The sequence below is a fragment of the Schistocerca gregaria genome, chromosome X (assembly GCF_023897955.1).
Source record: "Schistocerca gregaria isolate iqSchGreg1 chromosome X, iqSchGreg1.2, whole genome shotgun sequence".
NCBI classification, from domain to species: Eukaryota; Metazoa; Arthropoda; class Insecta; order Orthoptera; family Acrididae; genus Schistocerca; species Schistocerca gregaria.
Window position 1 is genome coordinate 641,443,021 of NC_064931.1, and position 19,693 is coordinate 641,462,713.

Genomic DNA, 19,693 nt, shown 5'->3' on the forward strand with positions numbered 1-19,693 from the left:
CCTGCTGTGGTGCGCATGTGCGTTGGGCGAGGGGTCTTCGCCGAGCTGCCGTACTGCTGTGTCCGCCAACAGCGACACAGGATTTCGTATTGAGTTGATATTTTTTATAATTTGCAGCGCGCTTATTAATTTAAAGAAAAGGGTTTGTGTATGTGCGTAGCAGCAGACGGTAATTTTGATAATGCTAGGAGTTGAATTCTTAAGGGAAACCATTGTTAGGCGAATAGATTAAGTATTGATTTTTATCATTGATTTGTAATTGTCAGGGAATTTTTCCACTATGTATTTAATTGAGAAGTATTTCAGTCTGTCTCAAGACTTTGATTAATTTGTAATATTGCTTTAATGCCACTGGAGGCAGATTTACATACGAAGCAATTATTCAAAGAGCTTCTAGCGTTTTGTTAATTAAATGAGAAAGAATCGCTTTCAGAATATAGTTTTTTTCAAAAAAAGGAATTACTTGTTTGGGTTATCATTCATCGCGTTTAGATTTGACCAAACCCTTTCTCTTGAATTATATGTAGTAAGCAACAGCAGCTGCAGCAACAGCAGGAGCCGCCATCTACATCTACATCTACTTCCATACTCCGCAAGCCACCTGACGGTGTGTGGCGGAGGGTACCCTGAGTACCTCTATCGGTTCTCCCTTCTATTCCAGTCTCGTATTGTTCGTGGAAAGAAGGATTGTCGGTATGCCTCCGTGTGGGCTCTAATCTCTCTGATTTTATCCTCATGGTCTCTTCGCGGGATATACGTAGGGGGGAGCCATATACTGCTTGACTCTTCGGTGGAGGTATGTTCTCGTAACTGTAACAAAAGCCCGTACCGAGGTACTGAGCGTCTCTCCTGTAGAGTCTTCCACTGGAGTATATCTATCATCTCCGTAACGCTTTCGTGATTACTAAATGATCCTGTAACGAAGCGCGCTGCTCTCCGTTGGATCCTCTCCATCTCTTCTGTCAACCATATCTGGTACGGATCCCACATTGCTAAGCAGTATTCAAGCAGTGGGCGAACAAAAGTACTGTAGCCTACTTCCTTTGTTTTCGGATTGCATTTCCTTAGGATTCTTCCAATGAATCTCAGTCTGGCATCTGCTTTACCGACGATGAACTTCATATGATCATTCCATTTTAAATCACTTCTAATGCATACTCCCAGATAATTTACGGAATTAACTGCTTCCAGTTGCTGACCTGCTATTTTGTAGCTAAACGATAAGGGATCTATCTTTCTATGTATTCGCAGCACATTACACTTTTCTACATTAAGATTGAATTGCCATTCCCTGCACCATGCGTCAATTCGCTGCAGATCCTCCTGCATTTCAGTACAATTTTCCATAATGAGATTTTCACTCTGCAGTGGAGTGTGCACTGATATGAAACTTCCTGGCAGATTAAAACTGTGTGCCCGACCGAGACTCGAACTCGGGACCTTTACCTTTCGCGGGCAAGTGCTCTCCCATCTGAGATACCGAAGAACGACTCACGCCGGGTACATCTACATATACATTTATACTCCACAAGCCACCCAACGGTGTGTGGCGGAGGGCACTTTACGTGCCACTGTCATTACCTCCCCTTTCTGTTCCAGTAGCGTATAGTTCGCGGGAAGAACGACTGTCCGAAAGCCTCCATGCGCGCTCTAACCTCTCTAATTTTACATTCGTGATCTCCTCGGGAGGTACAAGTAGGGGGAAGCAATAAACTCGATACCTCATCCAAAAATGCACCCTCTCGAAAACTGGCGAGCAAGCTTCACCGCGATGCAGAGCACCTCTCTTGCAGAGTCTGCCACTTGAGTTTGCTAAACATCTCCGTTACGCTATCACCGTTACCAAGTAACCCTGTGACGAAACGCGCCGCTCTTCTTTGGATCTTCTCTATCTCCTCTGTCAACCCGACCTGCTACGGATCCCACACTGATGAGCAATACTCAAGTATAGGTCGAACGAGTGTTTTGTAAGCCACCTCTTTTGTTGATGGACTACATTTTCTAAGGACTCTCCCAATGAATCACAACCTGGTACCCGCCTTACCAACAATTAATTTTATGTGATCATTCCACTTCAAATCGTTCCGCACGCATATTCCCAGATATTTTACAGAAGTAACTGCTACCAGTCTTTGTTCCGCTATCATATAATCATACAATAAAGGATCCTTCTTTCTATGTATTCGCAAAACATTACATTTGTCTATGTTAAGGGTCAGTTGCCACTCCCTGCACCAAGTGCCTATCCGCTGCAGATCTTCCTGCATTTCGCTACAATTTTCTAATGCTGCAACTTCTCTGTATACTACAGCATCATCAGCGAAAAGCCGCATGGAACTTCCGACACTATCTACTAGGTCATTTACATATATTGTGAAAAGCAATGGTCCCATAACACTCCCCTGTGGCACGCCAGAGGTTACTTTAACGTCTGTAGACGTCTCTCCATTGACAACAAGATGCTGTGTTCTGTTTGCTAAAAACTCTTCAATCCAGCCACACAGCTGGTCGGATGTTCCGTAGGCTCTTACTTTGTTTATCAGGCGACAGTGCGGAACTGTATCGAACGCCTTCCGCAAGTCAAGGAAAACGGCATCTACCTGGGAGCCTGTATCTAATATTTTCTGGGTCTCATGAACAAATAAAGCGAGCTAGGTCTCACACGATCGCTGTTTCCGGAATCCATGTTGATTCCTACAGAGTAGATTCTGGGTTTCCAAAAACGACATGATACTCGAGCAAAAAACATGTTCTAAAATTCTACAACAGATTGACGTCAGAGATATAGATCTATAGTTTTGTGCATCTGCTCGACGACCCTTCTTGAAGACTGGGACTACCTGTGCTCTTTTCCAATCATTTGGAACCTTCCGTTCCTCTAGAGATTTGCCGTAAGCGGCTGTTAGAAGGGGGGCAAGTTCTTTTGCGTACTCTGTGTAGAATCGAACTGGTATCCCGTCAGGTCCAGTGGACTTTCCTCTGTTGAGTGATTCCAGTTGCTTTTCTATTCCTTGGACACTTATTTCGATGTCAGCCATTTTTTCGTTTGTGCGAGGATTTAGAGAAGGAACTGCAGTGCGGTCTTCTTATGTGAAACAGCTTTGGAAAAAGGTGTTTAGTATTTCAGCTTTACGCGTGTCATCCTCTGTTTCAATGCCATTATCATCCCGGAGTGTCTGGATATGCTGTTTCGAGCCACTTACTGATTTAACGTAAGACCAGAACTTCCTAGGATTTTCGGTCAAGTCGGGACATAGAATTTTACTTTCGAATTCACTGAACGCTTCACGCACAGCCCTCCTTACGCTACCTTTGACATTGTTTAGCTTCTGTTTGTCTGACAGGTTTTGGCTGCGTTTAAACTTGGAGTGAAGCTCTCTTTGCTTTCGCAGTAGTTTCCTAACTTTGTTGTTGAACCACGGTGGGTATTTCCCGTCCCTCACAGTTTTACTCGGCACGTACCTGTCTAAAACGCATTTTACAATTGCCTTAAACTTTTTCCATAAACACTCAACATTGTCAGTGTCGGAACAGAAATTTTCGTTTTGATCTGTTAGGTAGTCTGAAATCTGCCTTCTATTACTCTTGCTAAACAGATAAACCTTCCTCCCTTTTTTTATATTCCTATTAACTTCCATATTCAGGAATGCTGCAACGGCCTTATGATCACTGATTCCCTGTTCAGCACTTACAGAGTCGAAAAGTTCGGGTCTGTTTGTTATAAGTAGGTCCAAGATGTTATCTCCACGAGTCGGTTGTCTATTTAATTGCTCGAGGTAATTTTGGGATAGTGCACTCAGTATAATGTCACTCGATGCTCTGTCCCTACCACCCGTCCTAAACATCTGAGTGTCCCAGTCTATATCTGGTAAATTGAAATCTCCACCTAAGACTATAATATGCTGAGAAAATTGATGTGAAATGTATTCCAAATTTTCTCTCAGCTGTTCTGCCACTAATGCTGCTGAGTCTGGAGGTCGGTAAAAGGAGCCAATTATTAACCTAGCTCGGTAGTTGAGTGTAACCTCCACCCATAATATCTCACAGGAATTATCCACTTCTACTTCACTACAGGATTAACTACTACTAACAGCGACAAACACGCCACCACCGGTTGCATGCAATCTATCCTTCCTAAACACCGTCTGTGCCTTTGTAAAAATTTCGGCTGAATTTCTCTCTGGCTTCAGCCAGCTTTCTGTACCTATAACGATTTCAGCTTCTGCACTTTCTTTCAGCGCTTGAAGTTCCGGTACTTTACCAATGCAGCTTCGACAGTTTACAATTACAATACCGATTGCTGCTTGGTCCCTGCATGTCCTGACTTTGCCCCGCACCCTTTGAGGCTGTTGCCCTTTCTGTATTTTCCCGAGGCCATCTAACCTAAAAAACCGCCCAGTCCACGCCACACAACTCCTGCTACCCGTGTAGCCGCTTGCTGCGTTTAGTGAACTCCTGACCTATCCAGCGGTACCCGAAACCCCACCACCCCATGGCGCAAGTCGAGGAATCTGCTCTGTACCAAAGGTCCGCAGTCAGTCCTGTCGACGATGCTGCATATGGTGAGCTCTGCTTTCATCCCGCTAGCGAGACTGGCTGTCTTCACCAAATCAGATAGCCGCCGGAAGCCAGAGAGGATTCCCTCCGATCCATAGCGACACACATCATTGGTGCCGACATGAGCGACCACCTGCAGATGAGTGCACCCTGTACCCTTCATGGCATCTGGAAAGACCCTTTCCACATCTGGAATGACTCCCCCCGGTATGCACACGGAGTGCACATTGGGTTTCTTCCCCTCTCTTGCTGCCATATCCCTAAGGGGCCCCATTACACGCCTGACGTTGGAGCTCCCAACTACCAGTAAGCCCACCCTCTGCGCCTGCCCGGATCTTGCAGACTGAGGGGCAACCTCTGGAACAGGACAAGCAGCAATGTCCGGCCGAAGATCAGTATCAGCCTGAGACAGAGCCTGAAACTGGTTCGTCAGACAAACTGGAGAGGCGTTCCGTTCAGCCCTCCGGAATGTCTTTCGCCCCCTGCCACACCTCGAGACGACCTCCCACTCTACCACAGGTGAGGGATCGGCCTCAATGCGGGCAGTATCCCAGGCAGCCACAGTCGTAGTCGGATCGGGGGATGCGTGGGACGAGCTGGCCGTCCCCGACAAACCCCCATCCGGAATCCTCACAATGATGTCCATTGGCAACAGCCTCAAGCTGTGTGACCGAAGCCAACAGTGCCTGAAGCTGGGAGAGAAGGGATGCCAACTCAGCCTGCATCCGAATACAGCAGTTGCAGTCCCTATCCATGCTAAAAACTGTTGTGTAAATAACGTCTGAATTAATCTACAGAGGGCACAAAGAAATCGACACAAAATTTAAACGGTTATTAAAATACAAGATTGCCTAGTAAATGAAGTAATGCTGCAACTTGCGCACGGCTGACACACTGCTTGGCGGCGGAAGGAGACTACGCGATTTTACACAATTCAGGTACTAAAACGCGATGCTACAAGTCTCAAATACTATAATACGCCAGAAATTTATGAATTAAACAATGCAAGTACCAAAAACACGCAAAGAAATTAAGAATTAAATTATGTAACAAATGAATGAGCTAGGAGTATACGACTCACTGCTGGCAGCTGCTTATCCAACGGCGGCAGGGAGCACACTGGCTGTGACCAACCGACACTGGCCGTTCAAAACAAAAACAGAAGACAGACGACTACGCGAATTTACACTATTCAGGTACTAAAGCACAAAGAAATTAAGAATTAAACTATGTAGCAGATACTGGCAGAAGTAAAACTGTGAGTACCGGGCGTGAGTCGTGCTTCGGTAGGTCAGATGGTAGAGCACTTGCCCGCGAAAGGCAAAGGTCCCCTAGCTCGAGTCTCGGTCGGGCACACAGTTTTAATCTGCCAGGAAGTTTTACAATTTTCCATTGTTGCAACCTCTCGATACACCACAGCATCATCTGCAAAAAGCCTCAGTGAACTTCCGATGTCATCCGCAACGTCATTTATGTATATTGTGAATAGCAACGGTCCTATGACACTCCCCTGCGGCACACCTGAAATCACTCTTACTTCGGAAGACTTCTCTCCATTGAGAATGACATGCTGCGTTCTGTTATCTAGGAACTCTTCAATCCAATCACACAATTGGTCTGATAGTCCATATGCTCTTACTTTGTTCATCAAACGACTGTGAGGAACTGTATCGAACGCCTTGCGGAAGTCAAGAAACATGGCGTCTACCTGTGAACCCGTGTCTATGGCTTTCTGAGTCCTGTGGACGAATAGCGCTAGCTGGGTTTCACACGACCGTCTTTTTCGAAACCCATGCTGATTCCTACAGAGTAGATTTCTAGTCTCCAGAAGACTCATTATACTCGAACATAATACGTGTTCCAAAATTCTACAACTGATCGACGTGAGAGATATAGGTCTATAGTTCTGCACATCCGTTCGACGTCCCTTCTTGAAAACGGGGATGACCTGTGCCCTTTTCCAATCCTTTGGAACACTACACTCTTCTAGAGACCTACGGTACACCGCTGCAAGAAGGGGGGCAAGTTCCTTTGCGTACTCTGTGTAAAATCGAACTGGTATCCCATCAAGTCCAGCGGCCTTTCCTCTTTTGAGCGATTTTAATTGTTTCTCTATCCCTTTGTCGTCTATTTCGATATCTACCACTTTGTCATCTGTGCGACAATCTAGAGAAGGAACTACAGTGCACTCTTCTGTGAAACAGCTTTGGAAAAAGACATTTAGTATTTCGGCCTTTAGTCTGTCATCCTCTGTTTCAGTACCATTTTGGTCACAGAGTGTCTGCACATTTTGTTTTGATCCACCTACCGCTTTGACATAAGACCAAAATTTCTTAGGATTTTCTGCCATACAGAACATGCATTGCACTCAGCATGAATAATAGGTTTTTTTAATGTTTTTGTAAAATGATGGAATGCAGCAGATCAAGCAGTGGCAGCAGAAAGACCAAGTAAGTAATCTGTTGCGCACAGGACCAATTAAAAAAAAGTTTAGGTGCTCTCTGTAATAGTAAAGTTAACAAGAGTACAAGCACGAGATTTTCAGCAGAAAACACGAGATAAGAAGATAGAGCTCGCGACTTTCAAGGTATGTCATACATCATCTATGCACTTGTACCAACGCTTTAGTTAATACTGGTTAGAACATTGTTGTTTTAGTGAAACAAATTACTTGTGAAATATTTATACCTTGTACACTCACTGTGACATTTCAATTGTTTCATAATGCTTTTCACAGAAACTCTTAAAAATAAGTCCTCTAGCATCAGGCTTTGCATGTTTAGTTCATGGACACTATCCGTCCCAAAAGCTATTACGTCATTAAGAATAATAAGTGGTTCTGACTTCCAGTACATGTTAGTAAAGCTGGCAATAATTTCTAAAACTCAAACCAAAGACAAAAAGCTGAACCACACGAAGAAAGTTGTTAAATCTAATTCAAGTAAAAAGATCGTAGTAGAAGTGAGGAGATAAATTAAAACAGTATTATATAATGGCCAAAAGTGCCTGTCATGTTACAGCAGAAACAACTTTCTGTATGTAAAGTTTAGGTTATGACGAACAAAGGACATTCTCTCTGAACCAATGGAATGGGAGTAGATCGAATGGTCGCAGTCGAGTTGTATAGACTTATTTCGAAATGTGTTGAATTTTGTTCATTGATGTACGCTTTGGAATATACCTCATTTATTTTGGTTCTTTTTTTCATTCTATTTTAGTTTTATGTGGCTTATTTTTGCACTCCCTGTTCCCCTTTAATGTATGTGCACAAAGTTTCGCAGGTATGCGTCATGAAAAACTATTTTGATTTACATAAATCCACGTAGATGACGACATATAGGAGTTTGTGTAAGGCAGTTCTATTTGTACATATAAAGACAAGGCTGTTTGTTTTTTATGTGTTTTAATTTACTGCACCGGTATCGAGCACATACGCATCAACAGCGGTCCTACAGAAAATCCATAAAAATAATAAACGCTATAGGCAATATGTTATGGGAGTTGGAATGTATTTATAATTTGTGTTTGACTTTTCCATATTTAGATGTATTTTACTTTTAAGACTTGAAAGAATTTTTTCAGAAGTTCTATTATTTTTATATACTTTGAAGCATGATTACAAATGAAGGAAATAGTACTTTCAAGAATCAGTGACATATTTTCTTGTTAAAGATACCAGTGATGTCGAAAATATCGCTTCTTGTGTATTTTTTCTTTCGTTTTGGTAATGTATTCAATCTCTATGTTTCTTTCGCCCGTTGGTAATAAGTATGTAAAAACATATGTAGTGTAAAATTAAAGTATGATAATATTAATAGTATAAACTCTATTATGTTTCGATTAAAATGATTCTTCGTCTTTGGATGAGGATATTTATAAAATTTTCGATAAAATATTTATTTTTAGGATGGTTTGTTAGTTAACTTTTTTCATATGAGTAAAAAATTTTGGTTCCTCCAGAATGTTTAGGTGTTTACCTATATCAGCAGTGTGTATAGTTGACATGCATTGTATTATGTTTGTCGTTTTGTGGTTTTTACTCTCTCAAATACTGATGGATTGTTTTCACTGCTATTCACGTGTTCGCAGGATCTCGTTTTAAAACTTCTCCCTGTTTTCCGATGTATACTTTCTCACTCTTTACATTTTAATTTATAAATTCGAGATCTTGGAAATTTTGTTGGGTGCTCCAGAGAGTGGTATGTTCGTATTCTCGCTATATTTTCTGATCTGAATCCAATTTCTAGATTTGCTTTTTGTAGGGAGGGTTGAGTTTTGGCTGATATAAGTCCTTCATATCGTAAAAGAATATATTTGGCTCTGTCTTTATTTTGAATTCGTGTAAGTGTAATTCTTTCTTTTAATGTACTTTTATTCGTTTCGTTTATTTTGGAAAGAATTTCGTCGACAATTGCAGGGTCTCTGTGCTATAGTTCTGAGTGTGGCAATTTCTGATTTAATATTGTCTCGATTTAGTGGACATCTATATATTCTATTAATACAAGAGCGAAAATATGTTTCTTTGTGGCTTCTGTGATGGCAAGAGCTGTTTTCGATCACTGTAGCTGTGGCTGTAGGTTTTCTGAAAGTGTTGAAGGCATGTGCTGAATGTTCTTTCTCAATTTCTGGATCTATTTACTTGTTATCCTCACGTTCTATTGTGAATGTGATAAGGGAGTGTAGTTCACTGAATTGTGAAGGGAATGTATATTTCTTCTTTAATTCCATTGATTAGTACTAGGGTGTCAACAACATATCCTCGGTAGTACTGTACTTTATTGTACCGCTCTGTATGCTTACTGAAAAAATCATTTTCAGTTTTGTCAAGAAATATATTTGGTAGAGAGCCAGCAAGACATTTTCTAATTGCAAGAACTTTTTCTCATCTGTAGTGTTGGTTCTTAAAAATAAAAGATTTGCACTGCAAAGTAAATCTAAGTAGTGTGATAAATTCCTTTATTTCTGCTCTCCCCAGTGGGCCATGTCTCTAAAGATTTTCTTTGATAATGTCGATGGTTTCTAATGAAAACAATCTAGAATTTTCTGTAATTTTTATTCTTTTATTTGATGTATGAGGTCTTTTGAATTTTTAATTGCATATTGTTTCTTATAAACATAATACTTATTATGAATATCGTTTACTTTTTTGCTCAGGTCGTATTTATTTTTATAGAACCGCTGATGATGAGCATATGCTCGATACTGGTCCGGTAAATTAAGAAATATAAAAAATAAGCAGTCATGTCTTTACATGTACAAAGAAAAATGTTTTTCATCGACAATATGAAGGTTGCAAGGCAACCTGATAGCTAAACATGAACTTAAGCTATTTATATAAAACTGTCGTTTTAAGTTTTAGTGATGCCTGCCATGTGTTCTGCACTATGACTGCGTTATCTCACAATCGACTTATAGCTTTTTGACTAATCATTATTTTTAAATTTTACTTAGATGTATGGAAACAAGTGTAGTAACTTAACCAATTTTTCACAACATTTCTCAAGTGTTTCCCCTCAGTCACACTGCATACGTCGCAGCTGCATCTCAGGAAAAGTAAAGACGTCTATACTCGATGGTTGATAGCTAGCAACTGTTCATGAAAGTGACTCCGTGAAGCAACATACCGTAAGGGCGAGGAAAAGACTTTGTTATTTGGTTTCATGCTGTAATCTGAAACATAAACTGATTTGAACGTATTTACTTCGTTTCATATGCTCCCAATCGAAATGAGACAGACGGAATGCTTTGAAAAACTCACTCTGCAATCTTGACTGGTGCTTCGACCACATCACACAGGCCTTGACTCGCCGGCAGTAGTTACATTTTGAACCGACTTTGCCAACTGCCTGCAATGCTTCTTGAGGAGACTGCATTTGTATACTAACATTTCTGTTTCAATTTTAGGTATCCATTTTACGTTTACTAGAATGAAAAATGCTCGTATCATAGCACAAAAAGGCGAATATGTCGTGAGCAGAGTTGGGGATGCAAAAGAAAGAAATTAGATTTTCGACTTATGTACAAGCGTCAAAGACATTTAAACATCTTGGCGCATTCGCCCTTATTTACTGGTTAGTTTAGTATCCATCTCATGTAATATAATGCATCGTGTCAATTAAAGTAACATAATATATATCATCCCCCCAGGAAAATATCCACGACCAGAAATTTTATCCACCCCCTCCCCCAAGGAAAACATTTTTAGCTGGTGAATCTTCTGGGCTTTCGGTGCAGAATCAGTGACTGTAGCCTATAAATTGCAAGATGCAGGCGCGCCAGTACCTTGCAGCTACGAGAGCTCACTGCACAGGAGAAGTAGAGTTAACTCGTTAAAAAGCGCGAACATGTCAAGATGTTTTGATTTAAATATCTTCGAAGCTGCCAGATAAGTCGAAAACCTAGTTCCTGTGTTTTACATCCCTTACTCTGCGCAGGACATCTCACCTTTTTTGTGCTATGATTGCTGCATTTTTCATTCCGGTTCCCAACTTTTACTCTACCATAGTTTTGACATTAGTAACTAATGTAAAGTTTCGTTCGCTTGTGCGACGACTGGTCCGGCATAGATTTTTTACTATCATTCGAACCATGTTGACTGTGTCAGTGGATAAAGCTTTCACAGAACAACCGGACGACCATTAATTACATGTATTTGTCTACCTTCTTACAAAATGTGAACCTACTTGCACTAGTCTGGAACAAAGAAGTGGTGCGCGAAAAAATCACAAAAAAACGTATTTTCTGGACGTAAAATTCGAACTAAGCTAGATTTTTTGGAAGCAAGTTTTCACTTTTATAGTAATAATGCATTTTTTTATTTTAATCACATTAAATCGTTTCCGCGCGTTCAGAATGATTTTTACGTGCTACATTTATCTCGACTCCAAGCCATCGTATGTTGACGACGGATAGAGATTATTGGATAAAAGATTGTTTTGACTTTATCCATTCATCTACCTTAGTGTAAAGTTCGAACCGATTCGTACAAGTTTTAAGTACAGAACTGGCGCGTTTCAAGAACTTCCAGAAAAACGTGTTTTTTTTTTGCACATAATTTTCGAACGGTGCACATACAAATGGTTCCATTACCTGGGCATTAATTTCGGCCCAATTACCAGTTTTTGCAAATGGAATTAATTGATTCACACAATCTGCCCGGGCACCAGCCCCGGTTCGTTGTTCAAACCTTGCTTCATATATTGTACCATAGCTACAGTAAGACAGATGTTCCTAGCTGAAATAGGAACCGATTACCAAGAAACCATTAAACTGCGAGTCTGCTCGTGGTCTTCTCAAACGGATTTGTTACAACGCTTTCGCGCTGTAACGATTAATATGAAAAAGAAAATATTCCAAATGCATTTTTCTTTCTTTCTTCTTTACTGATCTTAAAGTAAGTCAGTACAAAACATATATTTCAAAAATAAACAGTCCGCAGCTCGTGGTCGGGCGGTAGCGTTCTTGCTTCCCACGCCCGGGTTCCCGGGTTCGATTCCCGGCGGGTCAGGGATTTCCTGTGCTCGTGATGACTGGGTGTTGTGTGATGTCTTCAGGTTAGTTAGGTTTAAGTAGTTTTAAGTTCTAGGGGACTGATGACCATAGATGTTAAGTCCCATAGTGCTCAGAGCCATTTGAACCTTTTTTTTTTTTCAAAAATAAAAATGTCTAACATGGTTTCGCGATACTTCTTTCCATAACGAAAAATAAATAACAAGTACGTTTGTTCGGTAGTCTCTCACTGGATCACCGCCAGTAAGCGTGTAAACGATTATGTTCAAAGGAGTGGTTTCAAATATTGTCTTATTGTATGGAGTGTTCTTCTACATGACACTGAAACATGGACTTTGAGGCAGAAGGACAGAGAAATGCTGGAGGCTTTTGAGATGTGGACATGGCGGAGGATGGAAGGAATACGTTGGATGGACAGAGTGAAAAATGAAGAGGTACTGAGTGGAGTGGGAGAGAAAAGACAGTTCCTAGATATAATAAAAAGAAGAAAAAGAAATTGGATTGGGCATATATTAAGAAAGAATGACGGACTGACAAAAACAGTTTTGGAAGGTTATGTAGAAGTGAAAAGGAAGCGAGAAGGGAAGAAATTTCAGATACTAGATGACATGATGGACGGTGCAACATACAACAGTCTTAAGAAGGAAGCAATGGATCGCAGAAAAGGACCTGCTAATATAGCATAAAACTGATGATAGTGATGATGATGACATCTGTTAATATATGGTATAAAATTTTTACAGGTTTCAGTATCGACAGATATCATAAACTTGGTGATAAAATTGTAGGAAAGTGACATCATTCAGCAATCCGATTATAGTTTCCATTATAGGCCGAATAAGATATTGCAGGAACGGCTTTCGAAGTGAATTCCGAAACAAAGCGCTATAGAAAGAACCCGAAATAGCAGTAATACTTGCGCCACTGCAAGCAATTACCGATCAGTGCTCTGATTAACAAGTCCCATTACGTGCCACAAACCAATCAAATCGCAATTCCTCACCTAATGCGATCGATCGGGCACTGTAAAACTCAATTAACTTAGCACACTCTCTGGCTGAATTTTTGGAGGCGAACGTACGCAAAAATTCAAGTCTCAGTATAGACTCATGGACTCGTTATAATTCTTTCATTTAAAAGAAAGCCGTTGCAGCCACAAACAGTTATGACGTAACATTTGTTATGAATCATATCTTAGAGACGTACCTCATAAGGGAATAGAGTTGAAGTTACAGATATTACTGTTGCCATCAGAGGAAGTATTTATAACATCTTGATATCAACAGGAGAATGGTGGTGGTGGTGGTGGTTAGTGTTTAACGTCCCGTCGACAACGAGGTCATTAGAGACGGAGCGCAAGCTCGGGTTAGGGAAGGACTAGGAAGGAAATCGGCCGTGCCCTTTCAAAGGAACCATCCCGGCATTTGCCTGAAACGATTTAGGGAAATCACGGAAAACCTAAATCAGGATGGCCGGAGACGGGATTGAACCGTCGTCCTCCCGAATGCGAGTCCAGTGTGCTAACCACTGCGCCACCTCGCTCGGTATCAACAGGAGGAGTTTCGTTTTGTTTTTGGACACATTTCATTATATGGCCTCAGTTCAGGTTAACCATTCACGTGTTGCCGGTTGCAAGATCCTTCAACGGTAATGTGTTTTCGATGCTAGCTAGTTTGAAATATCGCCAAGCATACTTGGTACAAGTGAAGCACAGCAAGAACCATCTACACATGTTCTCTGTAAATCACTCTAAGGAGAACAGTTGAGGTTAATGTTCACTGCTGCACCTAATAACACATTGGGGATGGGGCCCAGTAGGAATCGAGCAGCGGTAGTTAGTCAAACGGACGGTGCCCTAGTCTTGCTGGTGCTGCACGTAAAAAGTCTGTGTTCCACAAAAGGGTTTTGTATGTTTCGGCTCTGTGGTGACTCCCGCACTTCTTTCGACTGCTATATGTTTCTTCGTTAGTCCACTGCCCGCTCTCTACATAATTTCGGCATTGCGAATTTCGATAACAACAATGTTTTAAATGTATTGGAACAAAAACCGTGATTTTCAACTCAGAAGGGGAAGTAGACCATTCTGATGTTGATCCAGATTTCTGTGTGGCTAAATGCTAAATAAAAGAAACGAATATAGTGAAGCGATTGAAATATTGTATAGTCTAAATGAACATTCGTAAAATGACTCTGGTAAACATAAAAATACACAGTCAACACGTGTTTGCAAATCTTGCTCCGATGTCAATAAGAGCCAGGTGCTCCATCCAATGTGATTTAAGGCCACCCTTGAATGTGTTGATGTTTTTTTTCGTTCCACATTTTCCCAAGCACTGTTAGTGAGTGGAGTGGTAGAGAAATAGTCTGAGGAGGTTTGAAAAACCCTCTTCCAGGCACTTAAGTGTGAATTGCCCAGTAGTTACGCAGATGTAGAATTACGGAGTTAATTAATACCGAAGTTTGTTTCTCATGTACATAGCACATTCTTTCACTGCACTTGACACTGACATTCGTGGATGCTGCGCATTGTCCATTGAGAACGCCAGATAGATGCAACCAGTTTCTTTTTTACATCCCTAATTAGTGCGATTGCCGTCCGTCTTCGATCGCCTGGATGTGCAGCTAGCAGTGCGGTGAACCTACCGCCTATCAAGCGAAGCCCTACCAAAATATTCAAACGGATCTGAAATAAGTGACTGCTCAGAAAAACTGACCCATGACTTGCGAGTGAACAGGCCGTTAAAACTGTTCCCTGGTTCACCATGTGTCAACTTTGGTTAGCTCTCAAGTGAGACTTAGTAAGGCAACAAGAAACGAAATACACACACACAAAGGTCCAGCACCTGCACATTCCAATAACCTTTCATATACTTCAATAGACTGTTTTAAAAACATTTTTAACAAAAATTCACTTGTGGTCCACAATTTACCCATAATTTTAATACACAATCAGTGAATATGAAAATTAATTCCTGCTTTTCCAGCTGCATGTATACTCACAAATAATTCACACAATCCTAGATCCTTAAACATCCACATTCTTAGAACAATTACTACATCTATTGCAAACCTGAATAAATAAATCAATGTACATTTTTCCTTTAACATATTAATTCATAAGTTTCATAAGTTCATCCCTCACTATGGCAGTTTCCAGCTGCCATTTATATCAGACTTCCTATAAGCATGAATAAAATTTGCTCTCCCACATATACATTCACACAAGCAATATCTCCGAAAATAATTTATAGCTATATACAAAATAGTAAATACAATACTCACTTTATGCACAAGAGCGCAAATGCACAGCTATGTCTTAATTCTATTATATGAATGTGCCATCATATTCACACCTGTTAGTTCTCTTTTGAGTCCCACCATCTTTCTGCAATATCCGTCATCAAATTCAAGAACCCTGTGTTTCACAATGGTATTGTATCCTCACTTATTTAAGGAAGTTTCAACTAGTAACAACAAAACAACCTATACTGAAAATACTTTCATCAACTGAGTGGCTGTATAGACGTGATGAATACAGATCACAGCAATGTACTGGCTGTCAAATACGCATTACAGTTTGTTAATGTTTATGCGCTGTGCACAATGTTACCCTTATTATGTATCCTTGATGTATATTCATATCCTATAATGTGATAATTGTTTCATAAGAGCAAATATATGTTAATTCGATGATGACATGTCATTTAAGCATTTCGAATATTCTCTGACATTTCAGCTTGCACTTGAGAATGGTTGTTAAGCCAAAACCATGATTGTGTTAAATAAATGAACAGCAGTTAGGAGTCAAATGGCGGAAATTTCTTTCAGAAAGTTCTACATGACTGTGGTCCCCCACGAAGGAAAAATCATTAACTCTTTAATTCTACACGCTTCAGCAAATCAGCCTCCTTCTCTACTTTCTTTCTTCATCATGCATACATTTATATACACATTTCTATACTTGATTTCTGTATCCCCTTTAAACAAATCACCACTCATTCCCACAACATTCTGCTCCCCACTCAATTCCTCCATCTTCCTGGCAACCTTAAATTTTGATGTATACCATTTCTATGGTATTAAAACTTTATAGATCTTAGCACAACACACCCAGTCACTTACTCCGCTTTCTCTTTCATCATACAAGAACAATTAACAACCTCATCGCGAACTATATGTTCATTTTCAATGAAGATATGTGTTTCCACTCCCTCTTTAGAGTAATCTTCATCAAAAACATTTTCGTTATTGCAGCTCTTATTTTACTGACCAAATCATCAATAATACAACTATAATTACCACATACACTCGTTGGGTCAGATACGGCATTAAAATTTACTGTATTTCATAATTTGTGGCATCATTACTACAAACTTTGTCAGTAACAGCACATTCTCCACTTTGAACAGCCTTCCTTTAAATTAATTTCACTGCTGTTAATTACCTTGCTCTCAGTTACATATTAACATTTGTTTTACTTCTGATGAAGCTAATGTCTCTGTATCAGATATCTCAGTAATCTTAACCGAAGCTTAGATCATGCTGTTTATAATATTTTCTGGTTCCGCCATCCCATTTCTATTCAGTAATTTCCCAACATCATAACTAGATAGATAATTATTAAACTTAAATCTACTAGATGTATTGTGATTGTTATTTTCTTATTACTTCTTATCCCTTTATTACACATAGACATTTCTATTTTATATACATAAACTACGCTACTGGCCATTAAAATTATCTCACCACGAAGATGACATGCCACAGACGCAAATATGACTGACAGGAAGAAGATGCTGTGACATGCAAATGATTAGCTTTTCAGAGCATTCACACGAGGTTGGCGCCGGTGGCGACACCTACAACGTGCTGACATGAGGAAAGTTTCCAACCGATTTCTCATACACAAACACCAGTTGATCGGCGTTGCCTGGTGAGACGTTGTTGTGATGCCTCGTGTAAGGAGGAGAAATGCGTACCATCACGTTTCCGATTTTGATAAAGGTCGGATTGTAGCCTATCGCGATTGTGGTTAATCGTATCGCGAAATTGCTGCTCGCGTTGGTCTACTGTTAGCAGAATATGGAATCGGTGGGTTCAGGAGGGTAATACGGAACGCCGTGATGGATCCCAACGACCTCGTATCACTAGCAGTCGAGATGACAGGCATCTTATCCGCATGGCTGTAACGGATCGTGCAGCCACGTCTCGATCCCTGAGTCAACAGATGGGGACGTCTGTAAGACAACAACCATCTGCACGAACAGTTCGACGACGTTTGCAGCAGCATGGACTATCGGCTCGGAGACCTTGGCTGCGGTTACCCCTGACGCTGCATCACAGACAGGTGTACTCAACGACGAACCTGGGTGCACGAATGGCAAAACGTCATTTTTTCTGATGAATCCAGAATCTGTTTACAGCATCATGATGATCGCATCCGTGTTTGGCGACATCGCGGTGAACGTACATTGGAAGCGTGTATTCGTCATTGCTATACTGGCGTATCACCAGGCATAATGGTATGGGGTGCCACTGGTTACACGTCTCGGTCACTTGTTGTTCGCATTGATGGCACTTTGAACAGTGGACGTTACATTTTAGATGTGTTACGACCCGTGGCTCTACCCTTTGTAAGTAGACTGTTTAGGTTTTTATGTTGGTAACGCCATGTAGCGCTCTATATGAAAATCACTGACTGTGCTGTGTGCAGTCTGTGGCTGGTTTGCATTGTTGGAATTTGCTATTGTAGTGTTGGGCAGTTGGCTGTTAACAGCGCGTAGCGTTGCCCAGATGGAGGTGAGCCGCCAGCAGTGGTGGATGTGGCGAGAGAAATGGCGGAGTTTAGAGAGCGGATGATCTGGACGTGTGTCCATCAGAGACAGTAAATTTGTAAGACTGGATGTCACGAAGTGCTATATATATTATGACTTTTGAACACTACTATCAGTAGTTAGAGCTTTCTGTAGTTTGAATCTTTTATTTAGCTGGCACTAGTGGCGCTCGCTGTATTGCAGTAGGTCGAGTAACGAAGATTTTTGTGAGGTAAGTGATTTGTGAAAGGTATAGGTTAATGTTAGTCAGGGCCATTCTTTTGTAGGGATTATTGAAAGTCAGATTGCATTGCGCTAAAAAATATTATGTGTCAGTTTAGTGTTGATCAGAATAGGTAAAGAGCAAAATATCTGAGTACGTTCAGTTTTGCTCAGCTGTTTGAATTTCTAAGGGGACGTTTCACCTTCATTCGATCCCAGCGGAACCCTACATTTCAGTAGGATAATGCAGGTCCTGTACGGGCCTTTCTGAATACAGAAAATGTTCGACTGCTGCTCTGCCCAGCACATTCTCCAGAACTCTCACCAATTGAAAACGTCTCGTCATAGGTGGCCGAGCAACTGGCTCATCGCAATACGCCAGTCACTACTCTTGATGAACTGTGGTATCGTGTTGAAGCTGCATGGGCAGCTGTACCTGTACACTCCATCCAAGCTCTGTTTGACTCAATGCCTAGGCTATCAAGGCCGTTATTACGGCCAGAGGTGGTTGTTCTGGGTACTGATTTTTCAGGATCTATGCACCCAAATTGCGTGAAAATGTAATTATATGTCCATTCTACTATAATATATTTGTCCAATGAATACCTGTTTATCATCTGAATTTCTTCTTGGTGTGGCAATTATAATGGCCAGTAGTATATAGATTTGTTTGTCCTTCACATGTCTTACACTTCTGTTCTCATGTCTCGATCTGTCCCATAAGATCACTTTGTGCAGCTTGTGCCTTGACTTTTAACCCTTCCTCTATCTCATCAACTCTGTGACTGACTCCTCTAACAATTGACTTTACTTTCAGTTTCTGTGAACTTGACTTGCAGCAGATTAAACTTCACACCTCAGCACTTATTTTATCCCGAAGTTTGATTCTAATTCGCCAAAATTTTTCTTGAACTCGATTTCATTTCTCTAACATATTCATATTTCATTTCCCCTGTTTCTGACTCTATATTTTTATAATTTCATTTCACTTCCTCATGTTAGCTTCCATTTTCTGACATTCGGAAAACATTTTTTCACTAAAAGCACTGAAGAATAATGTTACTTGGCTTCCTATAATCCACTGACTATCTACATCTACCTCTTCCCGTGGAATCATAGGGCTGTCTGTTCCTGTATCCCACAATCACCTGGTGACTTTTTGTATTTGTTAGCCATGGCTGACGGTTCGAACACAAATTACAACGCAACTGCAGCTATACGTAAACTTCTCATACGCTACCTCTTCCGCTCTGCGTCTGGGGCAATGCACTGCCATAGTTGATGCCTGGGCACACCCTTAGCAGTGCTGAGACAATGCAGTGCTGAGATGTTGCAGCGTGAAGATGCTGCAGCAAGGAGACGGTGCAGAATAGAGACACTGCTGTACAGAGACACTGACAAGCAAAGCCGCTCCGATGTGGAGACGCTGTGGCACAATTACGTTGCACGCAGAGATGCTGTGGCGCGAATACTGTGATGTGGAGATACGGCAGTGTGGAGACGCTGCAGCGTGGACGTGCTAAGGTATGGAGACGCTGCAGTGCTGAGGCTGCAGCGTGGAGACGCTAAGGCGCGAAGACTGCAGCACGGAG